The sequence below is a fragment of the Passer domesticus genome, chromosome 4 (genome assembly GCF_036417665.1).
Source record: "Passer domesticus isolate bPasDom1 chromosome 4, bPasDom1.hap1, whole genome shotgun sequence".
Taxonomy (NCBI): domain Eukaryota; kingdom Metazoa; phylum Chordata; class Aves; order Passeriformes; family Passeridae; genus Passer; species Passer domesticus.
The window spans coordinates 39,538,596-39,563,956 of record NC_087477.1 but is presented as its reverse complement, the minus strand read 5'-3'; the positions used below and the strand labels follow the sequence as shown (position 1 = coordinate 39,563,956).

The following is a 25,361-nucleotide window of genomic DNA, read 5'->3' as shown; positions in this document are numbered from 1 at the left end:
AATCAGCCTGCTATCTTAGAGTGAGGAAAAAACTAGAGAACTCGGTTAAGGACACAGAATGAATAAAATTTACAGGGGTAAGGGAATTATTTTTAAAAGTCACAATCAAGTAGAAATAAAATTCAGCAAGAAGAAAAAAGTGAGCAAGCACTCCCTGTTTTTATTATTACAATTCTGACTATATAAATTGTCCTAATATTTCAAAGTGACTGGCATGTTTAGGTCTTTTCATCTTAGTGGGCTGAACTTGAGAGACTAATATATAGGCCAAGCCTTTCTGCAGTGCCCCAAACTGAGGGTGAGATAGCTGAAGCTGGATATATTCAGAATAAAATAAGAGATGCAGCATTTAACAGAGAAGTGGCTCTCCCTTGGAGAACACCTGCTGAAGGAGATCGTAGCTTCAACTGCTTTTGAGTGGATGGTAGGGATTTTTGACATATAGACCTTTCCATTCTCACAGCCTTTGATTTTGCTCCACAGGAATCCTTTCTTGTCATTGAACCAGGGAAAGACTAACTGTAGAAGTTTAGCATTATCAAGGCCAGACTAGGACCAGAATTTTCTTACTCCATAAAAGGCAGTGCTGGATGGAATAAGATGAATAGTCCAGTATCTTGTACACCCCAAGCTCCTAGCAATGGCTTATCTCTGTCCATATGGAAATTTATATCGATTTCACTGGGAAGAGATTTAAGACAATATCATGCCCCAGCTCTCATGACTCAAACAATATTTGTTGTTTTTCTTAAAACACTGGCTCCTGCCCTTATGTGATCACAGAGGAATCTCAAATGCAATCAGCACTATGGGCTATGCAGAAAAGCTTGCAAAATCAGTGCACTCAAAGGGAAGGGCAGACAGCAGAAAAACACATGATTTAGGGAGCTTTTAACCCTCAGATGTGCTCTCTCCTTGCAATCACCATTCCTCCAAGTTACATAAAATAGCACAGGTCAATTTAGCTAGTCAGGGAAGAGAGACAGGTGAACAGAGGGACATTTGCCTTGATACCTGGCACCTGGACTCCATCTGCAATACAAAGAAACCTGCAGCCAAATGAAACAGCAGGGAAAACGGAGCAGGATTTACACTGGTTTATTTGGAGGAGTAACAAAAAGGGTACTCTAGTTTCCACCCAGACTTGAAAAAGATACATTTGGCTCAGAAATTGAGTCAAGGCTCCCACTGGTAAGCTGTGCAATTCACTCGAAGATATTCTTAGCGAAGATAACAGGGAAGGAGCCAACACTATTAAACACAAGCAGCGAGTGCAGACAACAAACAAGAACACGCCACAAGGTTGCATCCGTTCTTCGGAAACAGGATACTAGGACAGTGATTTGCAGCTCTGACAGATGCACAATACAGCATTTGGCTCTGAGATTGTATCTGTGGTCATTGGAAGAAACAATTTGATTGCATCTGGGGGAATTGGGATTTTTAAAAAGGGAATTAATCTTCAAAGGATTCAATGACCTTTGCTAACTTCTCAAAAATAAAAGAACTCATATGGATTTTTATATTCAATATGCATTAGTTGCTCATTCTCTCTGAGGTGATTTGCTTTCATTTTTTTTTCAGTTTTATTTGCATAAAACGCAGTCTGCATGAAAAGACAAGCCAGCAAGCTTTGTATATGTTTGTACAGGATTTTGCTGTAATATTTTTGGTAGATTTGATGGGGTTTTCTTCAATATTCGCAATCTCCCATCATTCCTATTCCAGAGAAACAATTTATTTTCAAACATAGCTGTACAGAGCCCTCTCGGACACGACCTGTTTCCCAGCCTTCCACTGCTGTTAAAGCCAAATCACATTTATATTTAACAGCTTAATTTTCCAAATTGGTTTTATCAGTGACCCTGTTGGCCCGTGAAGGCAGCGCCGGGGGGAGCTGCGACCCGAGCTGTGTGCCCGGCTGCGATGCTGACCTGTGGCTGACACAACAGGGCATCCCTCTGCCTTTTTCTCCTCTAAGCTTCTGCCGATTTAAGATGGTAATTCCCTCAGAACAGGAACCACCTTTTGCTGAAGGGCACACAATGGAACTGTTTTGTACCCGGCACAGCAACAAGATGGCCAACAGTGGAGGAAGCTCAAGGCAGAGATGAGCTAACAAGTCCGCAGGGGAAAGGCACAAACCATCTGCAAAGGACAGGCTACAACAAGCATCTTGTCTCTGACATGGCTTGCAGGACTCTCCCAGCCTGACTACTCTCTCAGCTTTTCTCCTCATACAAGGAATCATAGTTCATTTCCTGCTCCTTTGCTGTCTGATATCCAGGTTATTTTGCCTTATTACCCTAAGGGTCACAGCTGCACTTCTTTTCCAGTCCTGCAGCTTCCCATCCCAGCCTAGTTCCTAGATATGGTAAAAAAATCTCAAGCTTATGAATAATTTTTTGGGTTTTTTATTTAAGCCAGAAAAAAAATAAAGAATTCTGAGAGGAAAAAAATAATAAATCCAAATTGTGAAACGGGACATTTTAAAATTCTTATCCCATGACAAACAGGTTGAAGTCTCATTCTCTCATTACAGCAAAGAAAACTCACATCTTCCTTGAAGAGGTTCAGGGTTAAAATACAAATAAATTTTGAGATGGAATTCAAGCAGTAAAGTGTAAACACTTGGGCAAATGCTCCTTCATGAAGCAGCAGTGGCAGTAGAAGAGTATCTGTGGTCCTGTGTATAGATATGGAGAGATGGACCCATTGATGAAGCAGTCAATGGCACACAGAAACCACTCCAGTCACACCAATAAACATGTGCCTACACTCAAAAGAGATATACCCCAACACAGCAATTTAGAGAAGTGCTAATGAGGTCTCAATTTCCAGGTTATGCTTGGATGTCAGTCTTGAATTGACAAAAGCACCACCATGGAAGGGAAATATTTTAATTTCATGTGTGCCAGAATCCTGTCAGTTTTCAGACATCTCTATTTCTTCTTTCACAAACACTCTTAAAATTTGTCCCCTGAGAATATTGTTCAACTGCATAGTGCCAACCAGGAACTAGGAAGAACAAACTGACTGAAAAACATGCTGAGCTTCAAAGGCAGAAGAAAATTATTCTTGGTGGAAAGGAGGCTGTGGCACTAAAAGAAAAATAATGTGGCTTATCTGTGCAGAAGAAGTCAGTCTGCCAATCTTTTCTCCCCCTGATCAGTGGCTAATTGCAGAAGTGCTGACGATCTCTGTGGCAGTGAGCACTCAAAGATCAATAGTTGCCTCAGTCTGTCAAGCCAGTTATTCCATTGCAGACTATGGAATTGCTCCTGCCCTTATTCTTCTTTGCAGCTCTGGTTTCAGAGCTGCTAGCACCCCTTTGGGGTGAGACAGGAGCAAAGGCATCTGGCAGCAGGATGAGAATAAAATGTGGGTTAGAACAAAGTCCAGAGGCAAATTATGGGGACTTTGCCTGTACAAATGTGCAGGCAACATGACCCTCCTATATTGTGTTCTCAACAAGACAGCTCTAAGCCCTAAACATCTGGGATGCATAGGGAAGGACAGATAGGGGAAACAGGGAGAGGGGCATTCAGGGAGTGTTTGTCAGAAGTCAGGATGGACAGACATGGCAGATGAGCTGGTGGGATGGCTGCAGTAGGACAGACTGCAACAGTATCAATATGCCATGTGATATATGACATGTAACATATGACAGGGATGTCTGAAGGAGGGATCTGTGAGCTGGGACTGCTTTTGCAGTTTTCACAGTAAAGGGAATGGGGCAATTCCAGAAGGGTTCACTTTGCTTTGAACGAAATAACCTGCCCAATATACTATACAATTAGAAAGAGTGTTAAAGTTGTGAATGCAGCTGGAATTTTTAATGTAAAGATGTATAACAAACAGCAATTCTTTTTGGTGACTTTTTCCCCCAGAAATAGAAACAAAAACAAAGGAAAATAATACAGGAAACTTTTGTTTTGTTTAGAAGAAATGTGGACATTTTGACATGTGTTTTTTCAAAGGCATCAAAATATTTTTCTTCACCTCAGAGGCATTCCAAAGCTGACCTGTTTGTCCTTCAGACTGTCCCATCTGCCACTTTAACAGCTTTTTAATATATTATCTACAAATCAATATTTACATTTCAGTAGCAACTAGCAGCTTCAACAGACACCACAGGCCCTACAGTGTTAAAGTGAAAGTGAGCTGCTCCTCTCTAGTCAGATATGAAAGACAGATTGAGGAAAGGGAAATACAAACAGGTAATAGAAATTTACACAAGGTGATTTGTCGGATCAGACACAAACCTGGGATTAAAGCTGAAGTCCCTAGCTCTGATGGGAAGCTTTCAGGACTCTAAACACAGCTAACCAAAATCAAAGTTTTCCTCAAGGTCAAAGCTTCCTTCAAGTCCACTGAGGTTTTTTTGGGGTTTTTTTTCTGAGCCCAGCCTTAAATTCTTTATTCAGAATGGAAGGGTGGGTACAATTCAGGTTTAAGTCACTACGCAGTTTTAGGCAGGTCACTAAACTTACCCCTGTCTTTGCCCTCATGGTTAGAAATTACACATGCACAAAAAAAAAAAAAAAATTACAAGAATGTCAACCTCCATGAGTGGGAAACACATGAGACTGGTGGACTGATATGGACAGAATTGCAACAAACTTCAGACATATACAACACCAACAGCTGCAGATGGACTAAAGTCCATCTTCTTTCATAGTCAAGAAAACAAAACCAGCTCCTCTTAGGAGCTAGTTCATCTGGACTATTAAGGCAACTAACTTGAGGTGAGGTCAACTGAGAATAAACAGCAGGATTGATTAGAAAATTATTTGCTAGACTGATGTTGGGGGTATGTACATTGCATGGGCATGTGGCTTCACCCCAAAAACATTTTTTATGATGGATTTATTTACATGGATAATGCACAGCAATTTACAAGGCATCCTTAGACCTCTGGTGGTCTCTGTCCTTGATGGGGCCAGGTAAAGAGGTGCTGAGCTTTCCACCTCTGTTCCATGTTGGCTGCTACTGTAATAAAGCCATTGAAGCCCTCTTTGGTTGTGGGAAAGCCAAAGAAAAGTACTTGTGCACTTTTTGCCAGGTGGGAGGTGGTTGAGGTCCAAGGCCAGTTGATTGATAGATTGAGCAGAGCCTGGATGCTTGATGGAAACACTGAACCAACATTACTTCTGTCAAGATAAGTTATTAGTTGGTTCAATGGCAACAAAAACTTTAAGACATCATGAATCGATACCTTGGTAATTGTTACATTAATTACTGTCTGTCATCATCTTCTAAAGTCCTTTCTGGAGTTCATATTTTATGAAAGTTATCTAGCTGCCTTTCTAGAAGCCTGTAGGCAATATTCTCCATTATTAATGTCACAAATAAGGGAGCAACCCTTCCTTTGAATAAAAGCACTCCTATAGTTTCCAAGAGAACTTTGTTTTCCATGGGATTTTTTTTTAGTTTCACAGAATGATGACCTAAAAGATAGGGTGGGAGATAAACTATCAGGGTCTGATACCTGTAGGTGAAGAAGAAACAGGCACTGTGCCTTTGTGAATAAAGCAGAGGGCAAAGACTCCCAGGGAATATATGTTAAAGAAAGGGTCAGAGGGCATGTTGGACTTTGGCCCAGAGGACCTTCTTCCCTACAACAACCCACCACAGCATTGAAAGGGAAGTGCAGACCGGCACTCGGTATCGTTATGTCCTAGTCAAGGTCAGATTACTCTGAGGGTTTTGATTAATGCATAAAACGCAATCAAATTAGCTGAGTCGGCACCCGGCTCTGATGTTCATTAAAGAAGCTGCCATGCTCATTAGATGGAAGCAAGCCACCTAAAAGGTCAAAGCTAATTCGGAAAGCCCTGCTAAGACTCAGGGTGCCAAAGCAGGGTGAGCCTGGCATGGCAAAGAAAGAGACAGATGCCTCAGCACTCGAGCACTTCTGCTGGACTCTGTCACCACGGTGTTCAGTATGCAGCACTTGTCAGTGGCATTTATCCCACTGCCAGCCCTTAAAAAAGGATTCTGTCCTCACCAGGTGGAGACCTCAGCATCACTGATTTGCTCAAGGATACTTAGGCTATGACTGAGCTCAGAGCTAAACCCAGCTAACAAAATATAATTTGAGAAAATATAATTTGATATGATTGCAAAAGTAAAAAATTCTCACATTCTGATTGTCCTTGACTTTAAAAGTAAAAACTAGCAGGATATCAGCAGAGCTCCTTTGTTTTTACCTTGACTACACACTACACTTAGGCACAGCTGTAATTATGGAGAGAGCAGATTAAGAAATTAGTCAAAACTGCTGTAAGTACTAAACTCACACAGACAGGTGGGAAATCATATTTTGCAGTATTTCCATTAAGCATTGATCAGCAGACACCAGGCTTGGAATAATAAACTGTAAGGAACAAATGGATATTGTAAGGTTTTTACTGGAACAAAGGCAAGAAAATTGCTAAATTAATGCTGACCTTTGTAAAATAATAAAGCCACAAAGCCATAGAACAAAGATTACAGCAATAATGTTTAATGACCACTGAGGACACTTCGCCCTGTTGTATTCAAGAGTAAGATATACTGTGACAGTATAGATGAAGAGATTTTCCAGCCAGGTTCTCCATATGGACCTGTGTTACCTGTGTCTGAAAGTGCGGGAAAATGTTGGGTTTTTAGCAAGTATCTGCCCTATTCCGATGCCAGTGTAACCACTTTTGAGTATTTTGGTCAAAAGGGGCCAGGCACTCTAACATTTTTTTAAATGTCTAAACATCATGTGAGAAGAGAAATTGGATGTGCATCCTAAAAAAATGGGGAATAACCCAGGCAATGGAGAGACAGATGTGCAGGAATTCCTTACTTAAACCATATTTATCTGGTCTATCTGGTGATAGTTCATTCTATGAAAATGAAGTTATATCAGTTCTGAGTTTATAGACCCAAATGATACTGTTTGAGAGAGAAACAGAGAGATTGAAACAAGAAGTCATTTTGAAGCAGCACATTGAAAAACACAAGTTAAAATATTCTGAAGTCACCTGTATTTCAAAATGAAGTTTTAAAATGCCATTGAAATGTTTCCCTTTTCCTTTCATCTTACTGTCAGTCCCCAGTGGAAAACAATATGCACTCACATTAACTTCTCTAGCCCTGATATGAAGTTGGGTTAAAACATTCCCACAAGCTCACTGCAAAGGCCGGAATATGCTGCAGTCCACAGGCTTAAGCCCTAAAAGAAATTTGGCTGTGGCAAAATTAACACAAAGCGGAAACCTTCTCTGTCCTTAATAAAATCATTGAGCTCAGACTTTTCTCACTGTATCTACTTTAACAAAACATTAAACAAAGACATATAGGTTATTAAATAGAAAACTGTCCCTGCTCATTTTTCAGTTTGCAGTGGCTAAGGAGGATGGGTTTAATATTACAGCTTCCAGTTCTTCATACACGTTTCTGCTGCACCTCCACACATTGCAGGGGGAGAGGGACCGTTGCCCTCATTTTGCTATTAAAATGCTAAATCTGGAAGTCTTTTTCTGATTCATCCAGTCCTCCCAAGATTGCTTTGCTTAAATTGGAAACATAGCCAAGTAATGTCACCAGCTGAGCCATTCACAAAAAAATAGCTCTGTGGCTCTAGAAGCCTGTCACTTTACACGGTGACAAGTCACATATCCCTTTCTCCAAAGCAGCTTTGTGTGCATGAATGTGCGTGACTGCATGCATATATATGTTTCATATAAATATATACATATGTATATATATTTCAGAAAAGAGACAGTATCAGGAGGAATAAGATTATAGTTTTGTGGGCAAAAATCAGAGTTCTTCCTAGCCTTTGTTCACCATAGCAACTCTCTCTCTCACACACACTCATGGGCAGAGCAAGAGGAAAAAGAAAAGCTCCTACACAATTTTCAACCAGGCCTTCTCCAACAACAAAAGCAAAGCTTTTATCTTTTAGATGGGGATAAAATACTATGCTGGCAGCTATTGCATAGGCACGCATGAACTTGTCAAAACAAGTACACATTTCCATTCTCCTGCCTAGGAATTTAGCACAGCCTATTAAGAAATGCCTGGCTACCTCCACCACAAAAATGTCTGTGTCTTATAATAGTTGTCCTGCTAACAGCTTCCTGCTTCCTAACTTCCCAGGACAGTGACAGCTTTCTACTTACTTAGTACAGCACTGCATGTGAATTCATACATATACAGAAAGACATGTTGCTTACCAATTCATACTTCAGTTTTCCAAGAACACTAAAACTGAGGCAGGAAAGCTTATATATCATGTTTTACTAACCATGATATATGTTTTGGCAGTACTTAAAAAGCCCACGTATTAGCATCTGGATCACACCTTGCAAGATACTGTACAAATACATATAGGACATACGTAAGTCAATTATACATTTCCAGTCCTTCCTGAAGACCCCAGAGTCTGAGGATATGAGCAATTCCTGCCAAGGTCACATGAAAAAAATCCGCTGGCATCATCAAGCCCAAATTAAGCAAAAAATGTCTGCGGTTTACAAACAGGTCACTGCGACACAGGGAGGTTAAAGGACCCGCTCCTGGACATGCCAAAAGTTGCTTTCAGAGAAGCTTGAACATAAATCTCCCAAGTCCCCCTTGACGTCTTAAATGCGACCTATTTGCCCTCAGCTCTGTCTGCTACTTTTCTTTGTGTCTCTTTTTTCCTTTTTCTAGAGAGAGCACCTCCATTCTCTGAAATATGCTACTAGTATTATGGAAAAAAATAATGTAACATTCACCCTCAATCAAAGCCTGATATCAGAGATATTCTTTTGCAACAGCTACACCTGTAATATTTTGAGTACCTGCAGACAGCTATAGCTAGGCTATGACTGAAGTTATAACACAACTTCTGTAGAAGGGATCTGATTTGCCAGTTTTTCCCCAGCTTTAAACTGAGGCTCCACTAACATTTGGATAAAAACTGAGTGTGCCAGCCATCAAATAAAGTAATTAAGAAAAGCCACATCTAAATGGCCTTCTTGGACAAACAAACAAACAAACAAACAAACAAACAAAAAGGTAGTGTAATTTGCATTCCCGCTTGCGTCACCTCCTCTTTCCAGCCTATTTTCCCTGTGTGCCTGTGGTGGCCCAAGGAGACTTCAATGGTGAAGATGGAGAGAAAGCGAGGTGACACTGAGTACATCTCATCACTTTAAAAAAACCAGCTTTTTCTACAACCAGGGAGGTTGAGGTTGTGGGAGAGAGGTAGATCCCTCTTTAACGAGCCTCTTGTAACCACAAGAAGAGCACTGGCAGCTCGCTGCTGTGCAGCAGGTTACAAGGGGGCTTTGTAGAGCCAGTTCTGCTAAAGTACTTCCCTATTTTATATCGCCTACTGTGGGCATCTTTGAGCAGCTGATCTACCTGTTATTTCTCCCTCACACCCTAAGTGTGCCAGCTTGCCAAGTAAGGCAAGTCACTCTTTCAGACTCGAGGATATTGCCTTCCTGCTGCTGTCCTAGCATCAGTAGAGCCTGCATTTGCAGATGAATGATTGATGACAATAGAAACACATTTTCTTTGGGTTTCAAGGTCACGAGACAAGTCTAGCTGGCATGCAAATAGCTGAAGCCAGAGAAGGACCATTTCTGTTTTGATGCATACAAGCTAAGTGCTGGTCTCTGCAGCTCTGTGACCATGAGTTCCCAAACTGTGCATGCAGTGGGATCTCAGGCACATCTACCCAAACTGCATTCCCACACTGGGCTACACATAGACCCTCAGAGAGAGAATCAGCTGATGTTCCTCTCCACTAGCTGCATGCTGTATTTTTAGTTTTCTCTCCTAAAAGTGCTTAGAATTTTTTCTCCCCACACTCCCCTATCTTTGATTCAACACCATATAAAATTGCCCTTGATGTTACCTCTTGCACTTTTTGAAAATGCATTTCTGCTGAGTAGAAGGCTGAAAGGGTAAATAAGAGACATTACCACCACGTCAGGAAAAGCACTGCTGTACTGAATACCCTCACACGTGTCACTTGTTTGCATGTTGTCATTCGTGCTCTTGCTTGTACAGCACAGTGATTGAGCATTTCCTCTAAGTAAATGTGTGCATATCCTCCTTACTGAGCCGTACACAGATGCACAAGGTCTCCTTGAGGACGTAAATTCATTTTCCTGTCTTTTTAGCAGAGTGGCTGATTTCAGTGTCATTAGCTGATCCACACTGAAACTTCCATGAGCCATTCATTGAGGCAAATGTCTACAAAGGTGAAACTAATGTTACTCATTCCCATCTAGGCTGAACCAGTTCATTTACTCAAGTCAGACATATTAAGAGCAGTAGTCTACTTCATAGCCAAGATTTTTAGAAAGAGGTGGCCGAGGGGCACTCAGCAAAATCAGCATTGATTTTTCAGCTTGGAACGCATCCAGATCCCATGGAGCCAGAATAAAATAAATACAGGAATCAGACCTAAAAATTGTTAAAGGGAATAGTATGTAGAGGACTGTCAGTCAAAATTGGTTTTGGCAGGTGAGAGGGAATGGGTTAGTAAGGAATAAAAGGCTGAAATAATTAACCTCAGTTAACATGGGTTTCTGAGGGCAAATGACCCTGTCAGGTTAATGTAATACTAATTTTGGAAAAGTCCTAAGTTTGCTACTACAAAGACTGCATCCTGCTCTGACTTCTGTGCTTGGGACATGAGGAACTTCAATCACTGAAGTCTGGAACCAGATGAACAGATTGAATGGATTTAAAAGGAATTGATTGATAAGTCGTGATTTTGGGGAAAATCTCCAGCAGACAGGAAGATGCTGCTCATGGATATGCATACTCACTTGCAATTCTTAGATACCCTGAACACAGGAGCAAAGTTTCAAAGAGAAACTTCCTCCTGCTTTTGTCTCCAGCCAGGCTGAAGTGTCATCTTGTGCAACTAAACCTGTCAGCCTGAAACATCCAGCTTGCTTTCTCTGCCAAAGAGGTTATAGTAAACTTGAAAACAACTGGAACATCTCCAGACTGCTGCTGTCCCGGCAGACCTCCCTCTGCTATTCATTTCTGACTATTCTTAATAATTTATCTCTATGTCTTGGGTTTGATTAATACTAATTGACTGCCAAAAATGCAGCCAAGTGCCCAGTGCTCTCTATGTTGTCCTTAACAGGAACAGGATGTATTAAGAAAAAATTGTTTCACTGGGCTCCAGCCATGCCTCCACCTAAAACATCTGTCCCTCACAGTCTCTGCCCCATGGAGTGGGCAGGGTCACTGTACTCAGGATGCCAGGACCAGAGCATGCTATTGGCAGCCGTGCATACCTGCAAGCTGAATTCATAGTGAGATGCAACGTTTGTGTGCCTTATTCTCAAACCTCATGTTGCTTAGCACCCTCAGTGCTCCCACAGTGACTTGGCCTTTGCCACTGCATAGTTATTTTCCACAGCTGCCATCAATAAACAGTGATGTGAGGTCTCTAAAATGCCCTGAAGGTTCTGCTTTCGGTCAAATTCAACTGGGCTCAGTTGAAATTGCCATATCTATGAAAAATGATAATTTTTTTTGCTGCAAACAGCTGGAACAAGTACAATTGAATTTATATAAAGACTGGGTTTGTTTCTGAGCTGATGACTCATATTCTTGTCTATTTCTGATTAAATAGTATCCTTGTAAATGGCATACACATTTTTTCATATTTAATTGTCCTGGCTAAGGGATTTAATCTATGCACCAATTCAATAAAATGTTATCATCAGCCAGCCACATGAAATGCAATCAGAGTGCCATTGCACACATGGCCATGGGACATAGATGTGAACTCTTTCTTTCTGGGGAAGGCATTGAAGATGGGAGTTGTTTTACTCAAAGAGAAAGAAGCAACTAAAAAAAACAAAAATCAAACTGATGCTGCATTCGCAGAGCCAGATGTCTTATACACAAACAAAAGTCACAAGCAGTGAAGGAGCGATCCCAGTACACTGTGATATTTAATTGATGCAAGTTTGATGTTCAAAAAATCAGCGGGCAATTCCCACATATACGTGTTCACCGACAGGAGGAAAAGCAGCTGGGGTGCTAATGGCATTATCCCAATCCTTCTGAAGGCAATGAAAGTTATTTTCAGGCTCATCTCTGGGAATTGCCTCATGTCAAAAAATAAAGGGTTTGAGGTTCTCAGGGCTGGATTTTTTGGCTGTTTAATTCACACCAGTTGGGCCAGGTATCCAAAAGAGCTCAGTTCCTGTTAATGTAATTCTGACAGATTTTTTTCAAGTGCCCCTCTATTGGTATGCAACATGCTAAGAGGTGCTGAATATTTGGCAACAGTTTGTTGTTGGATCCCATTAGGTTTAGAAGTTACACCATTACTGATTCCTTGCAGGAAGGGCATTTTCTTTGGCTATGGCATCTGTTCAGTCCCTGAGTCCCAAGTTCCCGAGCAGGTTTTGAGCTGACCAGGCTGCTTGTACTGAGGAATCCCACTGCCCTGCCGACTGCCTGGGGGCACATCAGCATATCTGCAACCTGGCTTAGGAACAAGTTGCCCACAGCCCATAGAAAAACCTCCCACCACTCATTTAGAGTGTTTGTGGGAAACTCTGGAAGCTGATAGAAAGAAGACAGGCCATTGCCTCTGCATGAAAACAAGTGAGAGTACATTCCTCCCCAAAACATCTAGTGTCCAAACGAGATCAGATTGTTCAGACTCCCATGTGGAGGAGCCAGGATTTGCAATTGCAATGCATCAGGAGATAATGGTGAGTTAATATAGAACAATGGTAATGAACAATAAAGGATGCTTTATATAGTTTTATAATCATCATACGGCACCATTATTCCCAAATGCGCACATAAATCTGCCAAAGGAGGCAGCTCTACAGCACAGACACTTTTATATGTATTTTTAAAATGGGATAAAAGTCGTATCAATCCTTGGCAGAGCTAATTTAGCATCACACAACATTTTTCATAATACCAGTACTTTTAAACTCGATGCCCACTGCACCATCAGCCAGTGGCAGTTTATTGCAGGCTGAAGAAAATGGCACACAGTCCAGACGGGAGCTTTGAAGGCAAGAATAAAGCACTTCTAGAGGGAAGTAGGGACCCCAAAATTTCCCTCTGTACCACGGAGCCTGTTGAAGAAAGCTAATGGAGGTTCAGACACTACAGAGATTTTCAGTGTGGTCTGTATAAAGTCCTCATAAACCCAGACAACTCTTAAGTAATGCACTGTAAGCTGGGATGCAGCTCCAGGGGCAAAAGAGATGATACTGCAGAGGGACTGGTTCCCATCTAGTGAAGTGCTTGTGATACAATCCAGGACACATAGCAGGACTGATGATCACACATGCTTGGAGTAAGTCAGACCCGGAATGTTTTTCTCAGCCCAAGTTTTCAGAAATTACAATACCAGTGCTCAATACCCTAGAGCTGAGGGCTTGAGTTTCCCAAATTAGGCTGCACAGAGGTAGTTGTAAATTTATTTGCCTACTTGTGAAAAACTGGACTTTCAGCTATCACTGGCTCACCCACAAAGGTCTGAGATATTTAGGCTTTTACATGCCTTAGTATTTTACATTTCTGTGTTTCACAGAGGCCATAATATCATCTATATGGAAAGTATTGAATCAATTTTCCCTTGTGCACGTCTGAAAGTGAAGGTATGCACAGCATAAATGGTGTGTACTGACACAAAATGTGGCATCAAACTTGCAAATATTGCTGTGGATTTTACCCTTCCAAGTTACCCCTTTCCTGACGCTCATTGCAATCACAACCATCAATCAACTTCTGCAGGCTCCCAGCTGAACATCAGAAATTACTTTCCAGAGAAAGTAATTTTCTGGCTTTCCAGAGAAGTCCCTAATTTTTTTTTAGGATTATTTGCAAATATTGCTGTCTTTTGCTTAAACACACAGGGTATGTCTGACTAAATATTTTCACTCCTTGGTTTGTGACCTAAGACAGAAATCTGAGGCTGTTTTAAGCAGTGCTTTTATAGCTGTATGTATTCAGTGAGCTGAGCAATCTTCAAAAGAGCGACAGAAATGCCGAACTGGAAGAAACCAAGTCCAGCTTTAAAAATGGAAAACAAAAAACAAAGTCCCTGCTAGTATTGCTGCAGGCAATCCAAAAGGCATGTCTGAGCTGCTTCTAATCATATCAGCCCTACTCCCCAGCAGGAGGTGAGGGAGGAAGCGTGACACTAAACTGACAAACATACCTTTTATTTCACATCAGCCAGACTACCATGCTGAGAGACGTGATTCAGTCTTCTCTTTAGGAAAACTCACTCTGGCCTATTGGGAGCATCATTTTAGCAACCAATCAGTATGATCCCAATTAGAGAGAAGCCAAAGCCTGTGACAAGCCCCTCAACAAGTGTTGGATCCTACATCACAGCTTGCAAACACACCATCCTCTACCATTACTGTCCCTCCTGGCAATGTATCCCGCTCCAAAGCCGCCTGTCCGCCTGTGCCACTTTGCCAAGCAATGTGTCCTGCGCCACAGCACAGGTGGGAAGCATGTGACCTCAGTGTTGCATGGAGCAAAAGGAGACTATGGAGAAGGGTCACAGACCTGTGCACTCCCAAGTCTGCTTACGGTAAGTGGTTATATGCAACTGTGAATACATCAAAAATAATTTTAATTTAAAACAGACAAATGTGCAGCGGCTCAGCAAGTGAGAGCATGCACAAGCCAAATGGCCCAAGTCCAGGGTAAGAGAGACCACATGTTGCATCGAGATGTCTGAGCTACCATGGTACCCTGCAGCTGGAAAGGACACTTTCCAGTAAGAGAAACCTTGCTGTGACTTTTAATTGCTGTGTACATGAACTACCTCACTTTTATAAGACAAAAGGACGCTGTGTAGAGATGGGCTAAGTTGACCACTTCATCATTTAATTGCCCTTGTTTAATTGTTACAGTTTAAATCACAAAGGTATTGATTTCTCAGAAAGACCTCCAGACCTTTCACTGGGCTCTACCTCAAAGTGAACTAATAAGTGTTGAGGAATGAAGTCTGCAATATAAATAATTGAAAGCAACGTATCACCCATGGACTACATTAAAGAAGAATGTAGGTAAAACATTAATATAAGCCATAGCAACACCAGTGAAGAGGACAGCTGTCAATCCTTGATTTTCCTAGGAGTAAATTTTAGGGGGTTTCTTCAGTGGCTCAACTCCAAATGTCAAAATCTCAATTTTTGTTCAAAATAAAAATCTCAGTACTCTGGAAATGAAAAATATAAGATGCCATCAAAATTCAAACACAAATAAAAAAATAAAAAAGAAGAAGTAAAATTAAAATGAGACATCCAAAGACAAAGAAAATTATTCTGAAAAACAAAGACTGCTATGCCAAAGCTATGATTTTTCACTCCATTTCTGAGCACTTGAGATCAGCAGGGTGAGAACATAATTATAAAGGAAACCCAGTACCTTCCAAGTTCATCACTTGCTCAAGAAGCCAAAGTCCAAACAAATTTAGCAGAATGGATGAGAAGGGGCAAGATTTTGAGAACACAGCAGTGAAATGGTAATAAATCCTTTCTTTGTGTAATTTTGTAAAGATTCTGAGTACTATTAAAAATAACTTTATTTCACCATAGGACTCAGTGACAGAGTTATTGCATGCCAACCTAAATTACAGCCTGTCAACAGAAGCAAAAGCCTTAAGACAGGAAAAGACATTGCAACCTGTGGCAGTGGGAAGTAGCCAAGATGGTTTAATACGAAAATGTACGTGGTGCCCTGCACCCTTCTAGTAAAAATAAAAGGGACTGAAGTTTAGTGATCTGCTCAGAAAGCAGCATAAATGGCAACACTTATCAGCACTGTGGTTTCTAATGAATGCTGCTAACACCATGGATGGCAGGTCTTCAGCACACTTAGTCCAGCAGAACTTTGCAGCCCTTGTGAGGGATACAACGGGAAGAGGATTGTGCAAGGCCATGGTACAAGCCTTAAACATTTTACTCACAGAATTATGCAATTTTTGAAAAATACTAACTCTCAGCAGAGAGCCAGTTTGCTTTTAAGGTGCCAGTTCTCCTTAGGGCATTGAAAATGTTAAATGAATGACACCTGAGAGTTTAAAAATAGGGAGAAATATTTTTGAAAACCAGAAGTTTTTGGGTTTGCCATTGTTGGGTTTTTCTGTGCTTTCTCATCTTTACATTTTGAGAAAAGAACCTCTGAATTTTTCTGCTTAATGTGAAAACAGAGTATATTGGAGCATACTTCCTTCAGCAGAAGTAATTCTCTGCGTAACTGTGTAACATTCCAGCTCTTTGGATCTGCAGACCCACAGCTGACGAACAAGCAATAATATTTATGCAAGGTCATAGACCCATTTAATGGAAACTGATGTTATGGTTCCCCAGGTTGCCACACATTTGTGGGGAAAATCACTTTCACCTTGATCTGAACTAACTCCCAGGTAACTTCAAGCAGGAGCGAAAAGACCCCTAAATGTTTTGTGGATTAATGTTTTCCCACCTCTGTATAACAGGTTCCTGTCAGTTTGCCAGGGTGGGAGGCTCAAATACAAGTAGAACAGGGAGCTGTATTGATACCTCAGAGCAAATCAGTCCCTCCTACTTCTGTTACTACTAACCCTGATAGCCCAGACTGGCCCAGAATTTTAATTCATGTCACAGGGAAAATTAATCAGCTTGAGTTCAGTGTTGCCTTCTCCACTTGCACATGGGACAACCACAGTGCTAAGAAGCTATAATAAGCCCAACAATTAATACTTTTTTTTTTTTCTGTTCTGAGCTAGGTATGCAAGGCAAGCAGGTAGGCAGTGAAAACTTAATGCCCATAATGTCACAAGGATAGGATCAGCAGGATAGACCTGCTGCCTAAAGGGAACCATCAGGGGAAGTAGAAAGTAGGAGACCTGTGGGAGCTCAGTACATCACTCCGGATGTCCAGAGCTACCGAGACAACCCTTGGGGGGCTCGGAGGCCCTGGAATGTTGCCAAAAGTACCTGGTGGCTTGACTTTGATCCTTTTAAAGAAATGATACCTGAAGGTGAGGAGATGAGAAAATTTCATGTCTAAATAGAGAGGGGATGTTATTCACTTGTTAGAACTTAAGTTAGAATGCACTGTACAGGGGGGTTTTATGTATTGTACAGGGGGGTCTAGAATTCTGTGCATGGATCAGGAGTCCCAAGATGGAGGAATTTGGGCGTGCCCTGTCCTTCTTCTTTCTTCTCCTTGGCATCCATGTTCAGGATGATGTTGGCATGTGTGGATTGGTTCATAGAAAGAGTACACTTGCCAACAAGGGCAGAAAGTATTGGGAAGTAAAGGTAAATATCGAATACGTAATTTTCATTATAAAAGAGACAACCGCCTCGTGGGCGGGGGAGAGTGCCTTTGGCTGTCCTGCTGATCAGACCTCGGCTGGACAGACAGAAAATCTTTGTAGATAAGAAATAATAAACTCGACTGAAGACCGAAAGCAAGAGTCCAGACTCCTTCTTCGAGAGCGCGGCCTACCCAGAACCACTTTTTCCCGTGCTGGGGCAGAGACAAGCAACAGCCGACCCCGGCATCTGGCGTCCCTGGGTGGGCACGAAGGGGGGCCCGAAGGTGGGCACGAAGAGCGACAGCTCGAGCGGAGAGCCGAAGAGTGAGCTGCAAAGAGAACACCCAGGTGGGCAGCACCCGAGCGGGCAGCTCCCAGGCGGGCAGTTCCCGGAGCTGGACTCATTCCCAGGAGAGCACTGATAACTCCTTGGGAAGGCAGCCAGAAGAGTCCGAAGAAGCAGCAGCCAAAGAGAGAACACCGCACTCCACTTCTCCCGAAGAGACCTCGTATCAGAACAGCCCGGAGCGGAATCAGAAGGGCCCCTGAATCCATCTCCTGTGACCTGCTGGACGGGAACCGGGAGCCTCCAGACTGCTCTGACGACATAAATTCGGTGAGAAGGTCAAAAATTAAGAAACATGGGGAACACACTCACACAGGAACAAATAGAAACATTGTCAGCCTTACAAGGCGTGACAGAAGCGTACGCAGAGGGGGTTTCTAAAAAGGAGCTCAAAGAGTTATTATTGTGGGTCAGATATAATTATCCGTTTGCAGAAACACATGTGTTGTTTGAGGTGGGCTTTTGGCAAGAAGTTAACAGACATTTATATTTTTTAGCTACCAGAAAGGAAGAGACGGCTTTCAAGCTGTTATCTCCAGCGAGAATTATGTTAGAGGCTATCTCTACAAGGTGTCGGAGATCAGCCAGGGAATTAGGTTCCACAACTCCCACAAGGGCGGGGAAAACAGAGCACGGCTCGGTGCAGAGATTGGCTCTGGTTCCAATTGGCCCGGGGGGGACAGCTCCCGAGGGAGAGGAGCAAGGGGAAAAGGCACTGCTTTCAGCCCTGTCATCCCAAAGTCCCAAGAGACCTCCAAAACGCCCTGAAACCCCAGAAACTGAGGGGGGTTCAGGTTCCGATTCAGACGCGAATGCAATCCCAACCCCAGAAGAGCTAAGATCTTTACCCAGCGAGATCGAGGGGTCGGGGACGATTGTTCCTGAATCTCGAATCTCGGGGAACGAAGGGGCGGGGGAGGCGGAAGAATCGGGAAGGGGGGTCCGCGGGGGATTGAAGGGGGATGGGGAAACGCTTTCTCGCGGCGGCGCGGCGGCGACGGCGGCGGTCGCGACCGGCGGGGGGGGCGCGGAAGCGGTGGGGAACACGAGTTTTGGCACGGGTTTTGGGGGACCCACACCGGGGGTGGCGGCCTTGGCGGGCGCCGTGCCAAAGACGCACGCGGGGGGCGAGACACGCGGGACATCCGGGAAGGGCTCCCAAATCACAGCGTCCACGTCAGACGCGGGGAACAAGCTCAGAGCAGCCGCGGAACTCCGAGCAGCACCCGTAAGTAGACGTAGGGGACGCACGGCGGTGACGCAGGACCCGGAAGTCGAACCGCGGCGGTCAGCTCGCATCGCGGAGCAAACACGGGCACGGGCGAAGCAGGGATCGTACACACGGGTACGGGGTATGGACACAGCATCAGAGAGGGAGGAGTCGGGGACAGACACTGGGGAGGAGACATCAGAAGGGGAGCGGGGCGGAGACAGTGACGTCAGTCCAGGGGAGACGGGAAGCATTCCCGAAAAAGCGCACACGCGAAAAGTGCGGGCGGAGCGCGGTCGGGGGCGGGTCCGATCCTCCGTGACGTCTCGGGCGAGGAGGGGCCGATCTCGGGGCTCCGTATCCCGGGGCTCCACCCCTTCTCCGGTTCCAGGTTCCTCGATCCCAACCCCTGTGGTTCAGACCACTCCCATCTCAGGGCGGTGCTCAGGTGTTCAACCTCCATTGCTGGCTCAGTCAAAATCCGTGCAGGCTCAGGTTCCACAAACACAACTGCTGCAGCCAATCGATGTGGCTGAAGAGCCGATCGAGCTCGTGACGTCATCGCACCTGTCCAGGCAACCCAGTGGGGGGATGACCGAAATGCAGGGCAGAGCCACAACGTTATCTCGTGGCAGGACTGCAACCATGCAGCAGTTTTTCCAACAACATATAAAGGGAAGGCAACATTAAAGAAAACAGTACCACAGTTAGAACTTAAAGATACATTATACGAGGATCAAGGGCAAGAAGAAGATGTGATACGAATCGCAGCATCAGAGGGAATTCCGGCAAGGATGTTTTCAGCAGCAGAAGCAAGGAAAGAATATATGCCATCATTCGATGCGATGAAAAGGGTGCAGACACAAGAGTTTCAAATTCCTTATTTAAGTCCAGGAGCGAGGCCAAAGACCTCGAGTCAAAGACTGTTTGAAAAACAATCACTGCTGACATCAAAGACTCCACTGTGCATGCAATTGCCAAAAGAATTTCTACAGGAAGAAGAGGAACAACCAATGAAAATGGTGGATTGGAAACAAGTCAAAAAGGAACTGACAGAAGAAGCTTTGCTGCAAGGATCAGGAGATCTGACAATGCCAGTGACATATGATGCGCAGGGGCAGAATCCAAGGTGGGAAAGGTTGAATCACGATGTGATCAAAGACTTAGCGAGAGCTGTTCAACGCAATGGACTGGATTCACCATACTTTAAACAGCTCCTGAGGGGGACATTTAATATGTATGACCTGACGCCATTTGATATTCGAAGCCTTGTGTCAATGATTCTCACAGACACGCAGAATCTCATCTGGGAAAGAAGATGGCGAAGATATCTCACAGAGTTGAGGAACAATTATCAAGGCGGGCCAAACGCAAACCTCACTGAAGCACAGTTGGCAGGAGATCCTCCAGATGACAATCCAGCAGAACAAGCGGTGCGTCTTCCAAGGCGAGTGTTGAATGACATCAAGGAAGCGGCGCGGAAAGCGATCTTGCAGATCGCTCCAGCAGGAGTTCCAGATGTCCCATTTTCAACCATCAGACAAGGTCCCACAGAACCATATTCATCATTCATAGATCGACTCCCGCAAGCTGTGGATCGGCAGGTGACCATCGAAGCTGCGAAGCGACCACTCTTGGAAAGTCTTGCATTCGGCAATGCCAACCCGGATTGTCAACGGGTCATCACTGCAATGCCAGGACGGCCATCCTTGGCAGAGATGGTGGAAGCATGCAGCAAGGTGGGAACGCCTCAACATGTTGCGTCGATCGTGAGAGATGAATTGAGAGGAGAGTGGGAAAACCAGCTGAGAGAACACTCGGGAAAGCGATCAAAAGAAGAGATGCTGGACAAAATATTTCAACAGCAGAATGAAATTCTTGCAATCATCCAAAAGAAAAACAATCCACCAAGAGGACAGTGACACAGGCCTTCAAAAACAATTCTTACAGATCTAGAAATGATGGCGCAAATCATCATCAAGGGGAGAACAAGGTTGTTGACAATGGCAAGACGAGAATTTTCAATCATTCATTTACCATTGAAAAAAGATTATTTTAAATGGGCGATGCAGAAATCAAAAGATTTAATAATTGCATTGTTAGCTTTCCCAGGAACTTACACAATTCATTTTCCACAACACAGAGTGCTGCAGTCGCAAATATGTTACAGGGCAAAGCCAAGAATAAGTGAAGAACCTCTGGACGGGATCACAGTATTCACTGATGGCTCAGGGAAGACACACAAGTCAGTGATCACATGGGTGAACTCAGAGACAGGGAAATGGGACTCGGATGTGAGGATGATTCAGGGTTCTCCACAAATTGTGGAATTGGCAGCAGTCACTCGAGCATTTCAGTTGTTTGAACAACCTCTCAATTTGATTACGGATTCCGCATATGTCGCGGGGGTAGTCAGACGCTTGGAAGGTTCACTCTTGAAAGAGGCCAACAATGAAATATTGTATTCGTATTTGGTGAGCATGAAAACTTTGTTGGAAAATAGAGAACATGAATATTTTATCACACACATCAGAGCTCACACAACACTTCCAGGATTTTTAACAGAGGGGAATGCTCGAGCAGACAGGTTGACAATGCCCATTTCACATTGTATGTGTTGAATTTCCTAAATAGTTCATCCTCAGAACCCAATCCTCCGATCTTGAGACATTTCTCAAATAGTTCACAGGCAAGATTAAGGGAGAATCCTTTAGTTTTGGTCAGAAACCCAGAATCAGGACAGATAGAAGGTCCTTTCAAACTAATCACTTGGGGCAAGGGTTTCGCTTGTGTTTCCACAGAGCAAGGTCCGAAGTGGGTGTCGGCACGACACGTGAAGCCGTTTCGAACGCAAGAACAAAAGAACACAGATCCCGGAAACAGAGAGACAAGTACTCAGACAGAGGAGGAGACTCAAACTACAAGCAATAATCTAGAAGAAACAGAAGAATAAAAGACTTTGGGGGGTTTTCTGAAAAACTTTGGGTGGAAAATGGTGATATTTAGTCAGAAAGGCGGGGTGATGAACTTTGCAATGTTCATGTGTTTTGTCTCATTGCCAATGGTTTTGAACAACAAAGCAAATTTACCAGTCAATCAGCCAGAGAAAAATGTTTGGGAAGCTTTAGCCCAAGCAGCAGATTTAGATAGCATTTGCCTGACGCACTCCAGACCAGGGAGGCCATTTTCAGCATGCATGATTGGATTGCCAGTGAGTGAATGGCCAATTCCAGGACACACTGCAATCGAGATCTCACAGGTCGTTAAAGATCCTGTGAATGAATGGTATACTTGGATACATTCTCTTCCTGTGGCTTCTTCTGAACCTCAGGAATTGGAGATTTTCGGGTCCATGACAATGAATGTATGCATGAAATTTGAAATTTCAGGTACAGCAAAGCCAAACAAAACTATTGATGTTACTCCCAGTCATGAATTCTACAGAAATGCGTCAGCCTGGTGCAACAACACCATGGTGACAGACAAAGGGTCACTCCAAGTCCCAGTGCAACTGCCAAGGGGATTCTTTTTGATTTGTGGAGACAGGATTTGGCATGGTATTCCTGCGAATGCCAAGGGAGGTCCATGCAGCATTGGAAGAATTTCAATGCTGACGCCAGATTTAAAGATGCAGAAAGAACAAAAACATAAAGAAAAAAGATCTTTACAGTATTTCGATGAGAATTGTGATGACAGGGTTTACACTTGGAGCAAGGCAAGGAGGATTGCGATAGCAATTTTCTCACCTCAGGCAGCATCAGGAATTGCTTTGACTCAATTGGATCGTATGGGTTGTTGGCTAAGCAAGCATGCTCAATCAGTCTCTCTTGCACTGAGTGACATGTTACAAGACATGAACAGTGTAAGACAGGCAACTCTGCAAAACAGAGCAGCAATCGATTATCTTTTGCTTGCTCACGGCCATGGGTGCAAAGAATTTGAAGGAATGTGCTGTATGAATCTCTCCGACCATTCCAGGTCAATTCATGAAAATATTGAAAAAATAGAGGAGAGTGTGAAGAAACTTGGCGAGATCACAGGATCTTGGATTGAGGACATGGCAAAGTTTTTTGATCTTTCACCTTTGGGAAAAGAAATTTTAAAGATAGGGTTTCAAATTTTGGTGATTCTCATAGTTCTCTTGATTGTAATCCCATGCATTCTTTTGTGTGTGCGGGGTGTCATGAGTCGAGTTGTAAAGAGGGTGCTTTTGGTGCAAACAGAAGGGGGAGATGTGGGAGCTCAGTACATCACTCCGGATGTCCAGAGCTACCGAGACAACCCTTGGGGGGCTCGGAGGCCCTGGAATGTTGCCAAAAGTACCTGGTGGCTTGACTTTGATCCTTTTAAAGAAATGATACCTGAAGGTGAGGAGATGAGAAAATTTCATGTCTAAATAGAGAGGGGATGTTATTCACTTGTTAGAACTTAAGTTAGAATGCACTGTACAGGGGGGTTTTATGTATTGTACAGGGGGGTCTAGAATTCTGTGCATGGATCAGGAGTCCCAAGATGGAGGAATTTGGGCGTGCCCTGTCCTTCTTCTTTCTTCTCCTTGGCATCCATGTTCAGGATGATGTTGGCATGTGTGGATTGGTTCATAGAAAGAGTACACTTGCCAACAAGGGCAGAAAGTATTGGGAAGTAAAGGTAAATATCGAATACGTAATTTTCATTATAAAAGAGACAACCGCCTCGTGGGCGGGGGAGAGTGCCTTTGGCTGTCCTGCTGATCAGACCTCGGCTGGACAGACAGAAAATCTTTGTAGATAAGAAATAATAAACTCGACTGAAGACCGAAAGCAAGAGTCCAGACTCCTTCTTCGAGAGCGCGGCCTACCCAGAACCACTTTTTCCCGTGCTGGGGCAGAGACAAGCAACAGCCGACCCCGGCAGAGACCTGTTACAGAGTTAAGCCTCATGCAAACTTTAAAATTTCAATATATACTCCTCATACTTTAGTTCCTGTTGAAAATTATGCTTTCAGAGCATTTGGAATAATTGTATCAACAGAGAAATTCCTTATAAATAGCAACTGCTGTTGCAAAGGTTAAAAATTAGGGGGGTCTGGTTATTACTGACATTTAAACCACTGTGTATTTTAAAGGGATGTATTTTTCCATAGACATTTGAGTAAGGACTGAGTGCAAAATACTCTCAACATACCTGTCCACAAGCAGGCACTTTTCAGCTCTCCTTGCTTCAGGCAACAAGATGTGAACAAGCAATTCAAAGACTTCTTCCTCTTGTCTTCCAGTACTTTTTTCCAGATATCTAAGAATCTTCCATCATTACAGGTGGGAAATGATTGCATCCATGATAATTAGAATCCACTTGTTGTTATTATTATTATTATCAATTGCTATAATCAACACAAATCGGAAGCTTTCCTTCCTGGTGCTCTGCCGCAGCTTTGCTAAGGAAACGTGCAACGCACAGCACCTCATGCAGTAACCACAACAAATGCAGCCTGTCAAGGCCCCTGGCACCATGTTCTGCTGCTCACCTGCCCACAGACACATACCAGGTACCTAAGCACCTGAGTGGTGCTTAAGACGTTGTTTTAGGTGTATCCACACCTGACAATTTCAAGTGATCCATATATAATCAATGTAAAAAACTCGGAGATACACAAGGAGCTACACTGTTGATTTCATCTTGGTGATATGAAAAGGAAGCTCGTGGCATAAAGGAAAAAACCAAGGAAATTACATTCAGGAAGAATAAAAGTTGTTTGAAGCAAAGATTTAGTTGTACTTGGAGCATGAAGATTAAACTGAAAAAGGTGAATTAGGAGAACCATGACAGATACATGTTTATACACAGATGTGAGGGGCTGGACATGTTTATTCTTGTATTTATTTGCAATTGTTGTCTCCAATGGAAATAAAAGGATGCAGTACAATCCATGAAACTTGAACTAATTTAGCAGAAATTAGATGAAAAATACTAGAAAACATAAATAGATACTCATTTAAGACTACAGCAGATCCAGCAGATAAAGATTCAATGTAAAACTCAAAAGACTGCAAATCCTTAACAGAAGGGTGAAACAATATAGATATGCATTTTACCTATATTCTAATTTATTTTATGTCTGTGTATTTATAGAGCTGAAATAGAGTCAAATGAGAGCCAAACGTCATTAGGATATTCTACGTAGTAAACCTCAAAAAGCTGTATCCTAAAAGATTCTCAACTGCTCTGTCTTTAGAAATTAAACAGCAAAGGTAAGAGAAATATTTGAAGCCTACAACATTCCTCCTGCATCCTTCTCCTTTAGCTCATGAAAACAAAAGAGTTTATTTTACGGCACTTCAGCCACAATAATAATGAAATTATTAAGACTCTTCCCAAATAACATCTCTCTTTCCCACACTTCTCTACTGAAAGCTGTCCGTATCAAAAATAAAAACTCCCAGACAGAGCCGTTTGGAAAGCCATTTACATTTTTTTAATCTGATCTTTTGGCACTTCACTGTCCCCACTCAAATTTCATTCAT

The 25,361-nt window shown here is 43.0% G+C and overlaps 1 protein-coding gene across 1 annotated transcript in view; it reads right to left on the bottom strand.

Annotated features, from left to right (window-relative positions):
* CENPC (centromere protein C) overlaps window positions 1–25,361 on the bottom strand; it is a 200,740-nt gene that overhangs the window by 100,706 nt on the left and 74,673 nt on the right. The gene's annotated exons all lie outside the window — the stretch shown is intronic.